Source organism: Monodelphis domestica, chromosome 1, assembly GCF_027887165.1.
Source record: "Monodelphis domestica isolate mMonDom1 chromosome 1, mMonDom1.pri, whole genome shotgun sequence".
Taxonomy (NCBI): domain Eukaryota; kingdom Metazoa; phylum Chordata; class Mammalia; order Didelphimorphia; family Didelphidae; genus Monodelphis; species Monodelphis domestica.
This window is the reverse complement of record NC_077227.1, coordinates 666,129,132-666,140,895: the sequence shown is the minus strand read 5'-3', so window position 1 is coordinate 666,140,895 and position 11,764 is coordinate 666,129,132. Positions and strand designations below refer to the sequence as shown.

The following is an 11,764-nucleotide window of genomic DNA, read 5'->3' as shown; positions in this document are numbered from 1 at the left end:
CTATCCATGTTCTGAATTTCTCTCTGGTGGATAAGCATGATATCAAACAAGTATACTGCTGAGATGAGATTCAGTCATGGCAAGAACATCTAGGGGCCAGATTAGTCAAAGGTATCTGGTTAGCACAGTGAAGAAAGCCCATCTTGTCCAAAAAGCTGTACCAACATCTATGCAATGTGATTCACTCCAGAGGTTATTACAGGGTGCAATCCATGCTGGATGAGGTCCACTATTTTTGGGAAACTACAGAAATATCAACAAATGCTAAAAGAGTGTGTCAGGCATGTGACCTCTGTAGATAGTTCAATCAAGGTCTTTTCAAATGCAAAGCATTGGGAGGGCAACCCCTAGCTTATATACGCCCTTTCAGTGTCAGAAAAGGGGGGAGAGAGAGAGAGAGAGAGAGAGAGAGAGAGAGAGAGAGAGAGAGAGAGAGAGAGAGAGAGAGAGAGAGAGAGGAGAGAGAGAGAGAGAGAGAGAGAGAGAGAGAGAGAGAGAGAGAGAGAGAAAGAGAGAGAGAGAGTGTGTGAGAGTGTATAGGGGTGGGTGGCCAATGAAAACGGAAGAAAGGTTTGGCCTACACAAGGCAAACCCAACCAGACAGCTGGCAGACACTTGGCAGAGCCCCTTTTTCCTCTGGTTCCCTCACCCAGGGTACTTTCTAGTGGCTTACCTGCCCAGATGATGTTGGGGCAGAGAGATTTAGATAGCAGTTTCATTGTATATTTATTCCATTAAAATCCTCCAAATTACATGCAAAAATAGTCAACAATCATTTAAAAAATTGAGCTCCCAATTCTCTCACTCTATGATTCCCTTCTGGAGAAGGCAAGCAATTTGATAACAATTATACACATGAAGTCATAAAAAAACATTTCCACATAAGCCATGTTGCAAAAGAAAACACAAAATGAAACAATAAAACTGGGAGTTTTCTCTCTGGAAGTAGGAGTATTTTTCATCATGGGTCCTTTGGAAACTGTCTTGGATCATTTTCTCTGTTCTCTGGAGAAGCTGAGTTGTTCATTCTTATAGTACTGCTTCAGCAGGCATTTATTAAGGTCTGACTATGAGCCAGGCATTACAGAAATGCTAAAGATGGTCTCTGTTCTCAAGGTTCAATTTGTCAACAAGATTTTATATATAGAACTGGCATTCAAGAATGCATGAAAAGGCCAAGCTTCTGTGAGTTAACCCAGAGCACTTAAAAAAAAAATTTACAAGGCCAAGAAAGTAGAATATGAACATGTTTATTTCAAAGTAAAATTTTAATATTTCATTGTAATTATTTGTATTGACAGTGTATTTATATAGAGATGGGAAATTTTTTTTTGTTAAATATAATTCTTGACAATTGATGATCTGCTGGATCCTTCTTCTAGTCTACTATGTGTCAGGCACAGTACCAAGCTCTGGAGATATAAAGACAAAAACAAAAGTAAATGCCTTTAAGGAAAGCTTAAATAAATTCAAAATATATACAAAGTAAATCTGAGGAGAGGGCCTGATTCTGGGGATGGGGTTAGAGATAAGGAATCAGGAGATATAAGGATTCCACCCTGGTGGCTGAGAGCTTTCAGTTCTTCGAAGCCAGGGAATGCAAAGGCACAGGGGCGGGAGATGAGTGTCAAGGGTAGGAAAATAGCAAAACTAACTTTAAAGTTCTATGTTTCTCCGCTAGGGCAGATGTGTTTTACAGAAGACAGCAAACACTAAGGGACTTTTCACAGGCCCTTGGGGGTCACTAAATCCTTTTGGGACAGGAAGGCCAAATATAATTCACTTGCAATGTCAGACTCAGTTCTCTGGGCTCCCAACTTCCCGTCCCATCCCGAGCATCTCTACAGTCAGTTTCCCGTATTCTCCCGGCCCCGCCTGAAATTTCCTCTGCCCAGGTATGCCCTGGCTCCATCTCTTCTGTCCTAATGTTGTGGTACATTCAAAGCTCCCGCTCTAACTTCTAAGCGCTGGCCTTTCCAGCCGGCTTTTCTTTGCCGCTAAATACGTCAGCCCGGTCTTTCTAAACGCCTCCCTAATCTCCTTTGCATGAAGACCCCGCCCACAACGCACAAAGCCCCACCCTCCAGCTGAGTTTAGCTTTACCCGGACCCCAACCCGTATCTTTGAATAAAGAACCCAATCTCTGGCTCCACCTTCTCTTTGTTGCTGCCCTTTCGGTTTCTCCCCGGGTCGGCCCAGTCCCGGACCCTCCTCAGTCCCACTTCCATCGCTTGTAGTTCCGGCCCCCGAGCTCTGTTTCTTTGTGGCCTCGGGCAGGCGGAAAGTGCCACGGGAAAACTCACGCGCCGAGTCTCACACGCGGGGAGAGGATAGCGGGGGCCAGAACCAGGCCAGCCCGTGGGGAAAAGGACGGTGCCCTAGGCTGAGGCCCCAAATCCGAACTAACGGTCTCCCCCTTCTCTACTTCCCGTCTCCCTTAGGCAAACACCGCCGTGATCCCGGGGCTGACTGAGTACAGGACCTCATGGCCCAATCCAGACCCTAGAGGCGTTGGGCTGCGGCTCCGGGCGCCGCTTATAGACAGTAGCGGGCTTGGAGTTGGCCCTAGAGTTGAGGGCAGTCAGCGCATGCTCCGTGCAGTCCTCAGAATCGTCCCTACCTCATCACGAGGCCATCGCGAACCCTGATAGGGCAATCCTGAGGCTCCTTCGCCGGAGCTCCAGTGGCGCAATCGGTTAGCGCGCGGTACTTATACAGCAGTACGGGCAGAGCGATGCCGAGGTTGTGAGTTCGAGCCTCACCTGGAGCACGTCCCTTTTGTGCGCCATTCTCATTTTTGCCTTCCTTCGGGCCCAGGAGCGCCCCTCATTTAAATAAATCTCCTCAGCCCCCTCTTAGCTACTGCGTCAGGAGGGAAGCTAGCGGTCCCAGCTGAAGAAGGGCGGTGTCTGGCAGTCCTTGCCTCCCGTCTAAGCCTTAGGATCGCCTACATCGCGGAAATCCCCTGCCTCGGAGCCAGCGCAGCCCGGACCCCGCGCCGGGGATAGCTCAAAGGCGGCTCGACCGAACTCGAGGACTGGAGAGATTCGGCTTTCCTTGCCTTTCAACGCCTCTTTGTCTGTCCAGGGCTCGTCTTTGTCATTGCCCGGGCCTAACGGTGCTCTGTGCTTAGTCTGGTTAGAGAGCGGACTGTGTAGGCGAAGAGAGGGGGTCTGAGTAGAGAACGTGCAGATGGTGGAGTGTAGGGGTAGATAATGGGGGGCATCGGCGCAGATCTTGGGGTACCGAGGTAGATAATGGGGGCATCAATGCAAATGCTGGGTTAGGGAACGGAGGGGCACTGGTGCAGATGATGGGGTACAGCGGTAGTTAATGGGGGCATCGGTGCCGATACTGGGGTGTAGGAGAAGATAACGGGGAGCATCGGAATAGATAGTGTGTGTGTGTGGGGGGGGGGGTTAGGATGGATGGAAAGGTTTCAGTAGCTTCAAAAGAAAACACCTAACAAATTCTCATTAAATTTAACAAATGATGGAGACGGGGACCCTCAAAGTTTAAGGCAAGCCATCCCTGCTCTCATGGAGCTTATAGGACCCTTAAAGAGAACACACACACGCAGCATTAATACAAGCTTGATAATACATAATAAACACGTTAGAAAGACGCAAAGCAAGGTGTTCCGGGTGTTCTGAGGGGACCAAATTTTTAGGGGAGGCAGATCAGGAAAGGTATCCTGGAAGAGACGTAACATCTCAATTCTAGTCTATGAAAATTTATTAAAAGGCTGAGGGCAAGGCAGTGTTCTAGGACAAAGACAAAAATGAAAAACAAGCTCTAAAAACCCTCATTCTATAGGAATTGAGTCATTTTAAGGAATGGGTACGAATTCTACATTCGAAGAGGAAGCTGGACAGAGGATATTATTACAGCCTTAGGGAATAGGGAGAACAAAGGCATGGAGAAAGTAAAGTTCAGGGCAAGCTTTTGTCGGTAGAACAGTACAGTTTGAACTGGAGAGTTTATGGAGGAGTAAAGTATGCCTGGAATGACAGAGAGCCTTGAATGTTGGGGAAAATAATTTTAATTTTAGGCAATGGGGAGTTACTGAAGATTTTTCAGCAGAAGAATGATATGACCCGTGTGCAAAAGGAAAAGTTGAGGTTCAATGGAAAGAGCTATAGTTGGAGTCACAGGAAACCAGTTTAAATTCTCTTCTCTCCCTGCCCCATTTACTAGCTGTGTGACCGTAGGCAATTCACTTAACTTCTCTTGATTTCAACTTTCTACTCTATTAGAAACGACTATTTAATCTCGAGAAAGATGCAGGTGCATTCCAGATACGGGGACTACTTACTGGTTCAATGTCATGGAGACAGAAGATGAAGGATGGGAAACTGGGCATGAGTAACAAGGATGGAGAATATATGAGAGAGACATATGAAGTGATTGGAAAGGGAAGTGGAATACAGAATATGGAAGGATTTAAATAATAGGCTGAGGATTTAATATTTTATCCTAGAGACAACGGAGAGCTATTGAACATTTTTGAGTAAGGGGAAAATGGTTAGAGCTGTGAGTTAAGAATATCAATTTGGTCGCAGCATGAAGGATGGATTGGAGGGGGGAGAAATAAGAGGTAGTCGGACCAATTAGGAGGCTATTAAAGTAATGTAGTGGAGAAATGAGAAAAGTATGAATTAGCATAGTGACCGCTAGAAGGTGAAGAGATTGAGATTGATGTAATAGATGTAAAGATAGACTGAATAAGGAGACAAGTAGTACATGGAAGTTGAGGGAGAGAGAAGAGGCAAGAATTCCTCCAAGATTTATGAACCTGGGAGTTTAGAAGGATTGTCATGCTCATAAAAGAAAAGAGAAAGTTTAGAATTAGAAGAAGGAGGGGGTTAGCTGGGTAGCTCAGTGGATTGAAAGCCAGGTCTAGAGATGGGAGGTTCTGGTTCAAATCTGGCCTTAGACACTTCCCAGCTGTGTGACCCTGGGCAAGTCACTTAAACCCCATTGCCTAGCCCTTACCACTCTCCTGCCTTGGAACCAAGACACAGTATTGATTCTAAGCAGGAAGGAAAGGGTTTTAAAAAATTAAAAAAAATAATGAAGGAAAGGGTTTAAAAAATTTTTTTAAATAATGAGGATAGGTTTGAGGGAAAATATAACAGAGCTTCATTCTGGACATGTTATTTTTAGATGTTTTTTTAATACATCATGATTGAAATGACTTTTTTTCTGGTGAGAAATTAGAGCTGGATTGATACAAAATGATACAAAATGATTTAATACATCATTTAATACATCATGATTGAAATGGCTTTTTTTTCTGGTGAGAAATTAGAGCTGGATAGATACAAAATAATACAAAATGATTTAATACATCTTTTAATACATCATGATTGAAATGGCTTTTTTTTCTGGTGAGAAATTAGAGCTGGATAGATACAAAATGATACAAAATGATTTAGTACATCTTTTAATACATCATGATTGAAATGGCTTTTTTTCTGGTGAGAAATTAGAGCTGGATAGATAAACATGTTTCAATCTATGAAGAGGTGACAGTTGAACCAATAAGAATAAATTAATTCAGTAACAAAGATTATGGAGGGCCTTAACTTTGGGGGAATATTTATATTTTGGGTAAGCAAATGAGAATGGAATTTTAGACCAAATCAGACCCCTGGACCTTCTTTACTATGAGATAAGAGGTGAAATTGGTTAGTTTTGGAGGCTGAGGAATTGGAAAGGTTCGGTAGGCTGAAGATTTTGCCCTATGACATTTGACTTGATGTGAGACTAGGAAAGAAGTTTGACAGTTGAAGTCTCTTCAAAAGACATTTAATGATGTGGGTGATGATGGTGATGGAATACTATTGTGCTATAAGGAATGATGAACAGGATAATTTTAGAAAGAGCTGGAAAGACCTCCATGAACTGATGCAGAGTGAAATAAGCAGAACCAGGAAAACATCATACCCAGTAATAGTAATATTATGGAATGACCACCTGTGATAGACTTAGCTACTCTCAGCAGTACAATGATACAGAACAATTCTAAGGACTTTTGAAAAAGAATGCTATCCATCTTCAGAGAAAAAACTGTTGAAGTAAGAATGCGGATGGAAGCATCTGATTTATTACTTGGTTTTTGGGTATATGTTTTAGGATTTTGGTTTTATAAGGTTGTTCACTTACAAAATCAATAATATGGAACCATGTTTTGTGTGATAATATACGTATAACCCAGACTGAATTGCTTGCCAGCTCTGAGAGAGGGTAGAGAAGAATGGAGGGGGACGATTTGGATTATATAACTTTGGAAAACTCGTAGAAATTTGTTATTGAAATAAAAAATAAAAAACAAAAAAAAACAAAAAAAATAAAAGGTAGTCATTGAAGTTATACTTTTGTGAAACTATTTTTTTGCCTGTGTTTTCTTTTGCAGCATGGCTAATATGGAAATAGGTTTTGTATGAATTCACATGTATAATCTATATCATATTGCTTCTCAAGGAGGGAGGTGAGGGGAGAGAAAGAATTTGGAATTGAAATTTTAAAAAAATGTTTAATTTTTTACATGTAATTGGGAAATACTTAATAAAATATAAATAAAAACAATCAAAAACAGAAATAAAAGACAGTCAATAAAATGGGTAAAGGGAAATAGCTGACATAGCAGAAAGAGGGCTGATTTAGAAATCAAAAGACCAGGCTTCACATCTCAGTTCAGCTACCTATTTGACCTACTTGGGCCAGTCACTTAATTTATGATCCTCAGTTTCCTCATCTGTAAAATGAGGGGGTTGAATTAGATAACATCTAAGGTCTGTTTCAGGTCTAAATTTAAAATCCAACAAAAGAGAACAATAACAGGTTGAAGGAGAATGAAGAGTAAGTAGTGTCATATAGGGTGAAGAAAGAGACAGTATCCAGAAGCAATGAATGGATGACACTCAAAACTGCAGGGAGGTCAAAAAGGATGAGGAATGAGAAAAACTTTCTAGATTTAGCAGTACAGAAATCTTTGGTTACCTTGGAGAAAGCAGTTTCATTTGGGGGATGACATCAGAAACCAGATTATAAGGGCCTGAGATGTGAGTGGGAGGTGAGAAAATGTAGGCAATGAGAGTAGAAAGCTGTTTCTACCAGTTTGGTTGAGAAAGGAAGAGGTATAGGATTATAATCTGAGAGAATGACAGAATCAATCTTTTTTTAAGGACGGAGTAGACCTGGATATGTTTGTAGGTGGCAGGGAAAGAGACGGTTAATAAGGAAAATTTAAGAGGAGAAAAAGAGGGAATGATTGAAGGGCTACACTCCCTTTGGAGATGGTAGGGAAGGTAGAGTCAAAACAGCATCTGTTTTGCATTAACTGAGATAGTATTAGAAGACAACGTGGCTATCCTCCAATGTGGTTGATTTGAGGAAGTAGGGTTCAAACCACTGGTTCAACTTCCTTGTTGCCAATAGCATAAAATGCCTAGCCTCTAGGAAATTGGCATGATAGAGGTTTATCAGAATTTTCACTACCTCATGAAGCATCTTTCTAATTGAGTTATGTTTTGGTGAATGTAAAGGAACAGATCAAAATCCATTAATACTAGTAAATATATTGCTTTTATCTTATAAATAAATATATTTTCATTAAATTTTATAGGCCACAAATGTTTCATTGAGTTCTAATACTGAGTCTGAATTAATGGACTGGCTCAGGTTGGTCCAGTGTGTGAGTGAAGACATCAGCTTTTGCAAGATGGTCCACATCTTCATCTAAGTCAGGAGCAAAGGAAAAAGAACGGGGAATGATGAATTATAAGTCCCCAACATCTCTTGTATCCATTTCTATCTCTACTCACACCACAGCCACCATGATTTTTACTGGCATCTCCTCTTGCTTGAGCTACAGCAATAGTCTACTGATCTCTGTTACAAATCTCTCCCATCTCTGATCTCTCTCTAGTTATTCCATACTCCTGTCAAATTGATTTTCCTAAAGCACAGGATTGATCATGTCACTCTTCTGCTCAAGGATGGCTTCTTGTTGCCTTTAGAATAAAAATCCAGAATCCTCTATTTGGCATCTAAAGATCTTTATAGTTTTCCTCTAACATTTTATGCTTCTGCCAAACATGACTTGCTTGTAGATTTGGAGTTGTACTTTTGATGGATGACTTCTATTTTATGAGGAAAGTAGGGGGTTGGAAATTATGTCCATCAATTGGGGAATGGCTGAGCACGTTGTGCTATATGATTGTGATGGAATGTTAGTACACCCTAAAAATAATGACAAGAGTAATTAAAAAAAAACTTGGAAAGACCTACATGAAATAATAAAGAGTGGAAAAAATAGAACCAAGAGAACATAATATACAGCTACAGAATTAATATTTGAAGAATAACTTGTAAATGTCCACTTCTAGAAAAAGAATTAATAAAAACACGAAAGAAATAATTTATATATACATATTTTTGGGTTGGGTGATGTCTTCTTTGGTGTGGAGAGGGGAGAGATGGAGTGGGAATTAGTTTTTGACAATATAAATAAATTTAAAAAAGGAAATTAGGAGGTAAAGTCCTTTACTGAGATGGAATGGATATGACTGGCAGTATAACAAGGAAGAGAAAGGATCCAAAGGTAGCTGATGACATATGGTTGAACTCAATCATAGGATCAAGACTGTGAGGGAGGGAAGAGGGGCCAATCTAGCTCTGAGGGAACAGGAACAAAGGTGAAAATAAAGAATAAATTGAAGGGGGAAAAGCAAGAAGAAAGACTGAAAGATAGGAATTCTGGGATTTTGGGGGAATTTTAGTGTTCTGGATCATGGAGGTAGATAATGGCTTGCAAGGCTGAGGTCAAGAAAAGCAGGAGAAATGGGGAGAAGGATAAGCTTAAAGGAAAGGGTGTTCTAGAGAGTATTAACAATGAATCCCCCAAGTAGGCAGAATCAGAGAGAAGACAGTGAGACAGGGAATGAAACTGAGAAAGGAGCAGAGTAATCTGTATGCCATCAGATAGCTCTTAGAGTTGGACTGAGTGACAGGGATGAATTGTGTGAACTTTAAAGGAAGAGTAGGTGCTAAGAGATGGTGGTGGCATTGGGACAGTATGGAAGTAGAAATAAGAATTGAGTCATATCCAGGTGTATGTTGGAGCAAGCTTGTACTGGCTTATGAGAGTTAATTGCTACATTTTCAATGTGAACATTTAATACTTTGGAAATCATAAAATGCTACAAATCAGAGATTGAATGAACTTGTTAATTGTCTGGAAGTAAGAAAATGTTAACAATGCATTTTAAACCATGTCTGGAGATGGGAGATCCTGAGTTCAAATCTAGATTCAGTCACTTCCTATTTGTATGACTCTGGGCAAGCAAGTCTCTTAACCACCATTGCTTAGCCTTTACCAACATGTTTCAGCCTTAGAACCAAATGCATAGTATTGATTCTACGACAGAAGGTGAGAATTTAAAACAAAACAAATCAATGTGTATTAAACTTAACAATGTACCATGAATGAATTTTTTCTTTAGAGAACTGGTTTTTGGACATTTAGCATCACACCTCTACACATACCCTTACACTTCTTCCTCCTGGCACAGTGCTTTGGTAGGACATGAAAGAAATACTCAGTATAATGAAAGAAGGTTAAAGCCTTCTTCAGTGTCTTTTATAGAGGGCTAGGTTTCTATTCATGCTAGAAAATAGAGAAACTATGAAGGGAAGATATCTAAGACAAAGGGAAATTCTGTTAATGGTAGAGAGAGGATCATGGACCTAGAGCTAGAAGGGACCTCCGAGTCAGTCAGTCTAACCCTCTCATTTGACAGATGGGGAAACTGAGGCCCAATCGAGTTGCCTAAGGTTCTATAGAAGCATCAGAAGTGAGTTTCAAACTCAGGACCTCTTCAGAGCCAATTTTCCTCCCAACATATAATTCCAATACTTGTAGGTAGAGGTAGCAATGGTTTATGGTAGGGTAGGGCTAACGTATGTAAGAATTAGTTACCTACTCAGCTGGCTAAAAAATAGCTCTCCAGTTGGTAGCTCTTCAAAAGGGGGTGATTGTGTCTTTGGGTGAGGGGGAGCTGTTGCCATTTGCAAAGGTGTAGATGTAAAGGGAGGCAAAACTCTGACCTATGTGTGACTAAATTTAGAGGGTGCCAAGTCGATCTTGTAGGTGTAGGAGGAGAGGCTAAAGAAGCTATGGATGAACACAAGAGAGAGTGACTCAGGAGAGCCAACACTCAGGGCTCTTGGATCATCCATTGTCCCCTCCTTCAGGGTCTAGGGAAGTTAGAGCCAGGTCACCTTTCTTTTCATAGCTGTTGCAACTCTAGAACCCTGAGCATCTCTCATCCAAGATGAGACCCAGATAAGAGCATGTTAACTGGGAAGTGGAGATTGGAAATACCAATCCTTAAACCTCCCCCAAAGGAAGAAATAATTTTTTTTTTTAGGACATAGGGTGCTAACAGCCATAATCTTCCCCTCCCTTTCAGCTCACTGCCCCTATCCTCTTCAGTATCAAATGCTGATTGTAAAGGAGGAAATAGGGCATATGGCCTGTGACCATGCCACCCAACTCATTCTATTCTTGTCCCCATATATAGATGAGGAAGCAAGATCCTTTGGGCAAATCTACTCAGCCAGGATTGTCAAGTAAGCTTCTCTTCCTGCTACCTTCATAGATACTGATATTAAATGTAAGCTCTTTGAGGGCAGGAATAAGTTCATTTCTCCTCTCTTTGTAGCATTGTGAATAAAAGTTGTTAATTGTTAATATTGGTCCGTTGCCTCCTCCTGCCAGGGAGTGGGTCTCATCCATTCACCACCTGCATGAAGAGTGATGGGTACCCGTGGACATTAAAATATCCAGTTAACTCCCTCCCTACCTTCATAAAGATGACATCATTCAACAAAAGAATATGTAGGTATATAAAACTATGTCTTTCTTATTTCTATTTATCAGTTCTTTCTCTAGAGGTGGACATACACAGACATTTCTTCAAACTATTTCTATTTTGCCATTAGTTCTCATAATATTGCTCTCTCCTGGTTCTTAACCTACCTGTCCCAGCACTTCTCAATTTCCTTTGTTGAATCAGCCTTTGCCTAATCACGGATGGCCCTCAAAGCTCTGTTCTGGACTCTCCTTTTCCTTTACTCTTCCTTCTTGGTGATCTCATTTTCTCATGGTGGGTTCAGTAAACAACCTTTTTTTCATGTGATTCTCAGATATACAAATTTAGTTTTAATATCTCTGCCAAGTTCTAGTTCTACATCATAAACTACTGGTTAAACACCTCCAATTTGATGTCCTGGAGGCATCTCAAACTCTACCTCTCCAAAATGGAGCTCGTTATCTCCCACCCTAAATTCTGAAACCCTGAACATACACTTTTTGAGGGAAGGAACCATTTTTAGTGTTATCTTTGCATCTCCCTTATTAAATAGATAATCAGTGCTTGTTGGATCAGATTAGATTGGAAGCTATCAGATGACAGGGATAATGTTCTTTTTACTCCATGGAGGAGTTACAGGGTATCTGTTTTCACCTTCCTCACTCCCACTGGAGAATACTTCCAGGAGCAAATATTCCTACTTTCAGTTCTGACTACCTATGCTCAGATTTAAAGGCATCCTTTGTCGTCAACATGCTCATATATTGTTCTACTCTAGAGATAACTTTGCAAAATGTTAAGTTGCCAGTAGTCTCTGGGATCAGGATCCTAAAGTGGTTAAAGAGTTTGGGGTTGTATAATGTATGTTGTGAATGGGAGAGGGT

The 11,764-nt window shown here is 41.0% G+C and overlaps 1 long non-coding RNA gene and 1 other non-coding gene across 2 annotated transcripts; one reads left to right on the top strand and one right to left on the bottom strand.

Annotated features, from left to right (window-relative positions):
• Positions 1 to 1,234: 1,234 nt before the first annotated feature.
• On the bottom strand, positions 1,235 to 6,350 carry LOC103102136 (uncharacterized). The gene is made up of 2 exons (XR_459324.2): positions 2,154 to 6,350; positions 1,235 to 1,412 (listed from the first exon to the last, which is right to left on the bottom strand). It is a non-coding gene; the product is annotated as an uncharacterized LOC103102136 (long non-coding RNA).
• TRNAI-UAU (transfer RNA isoleucine (anticodon UAU)) lies at positions 2,678 to 2,770 on the top strand. Its single transcript is given in 2 exon segments — positions 2,678 to 2,715; positions 2,735 to 2,770. It is a non-coding gene; the product is annotated as a tRNA-Ile (tRNA).
• Positions 6,351 to 11,764: the final 5,414 nt, after the last annotated feature.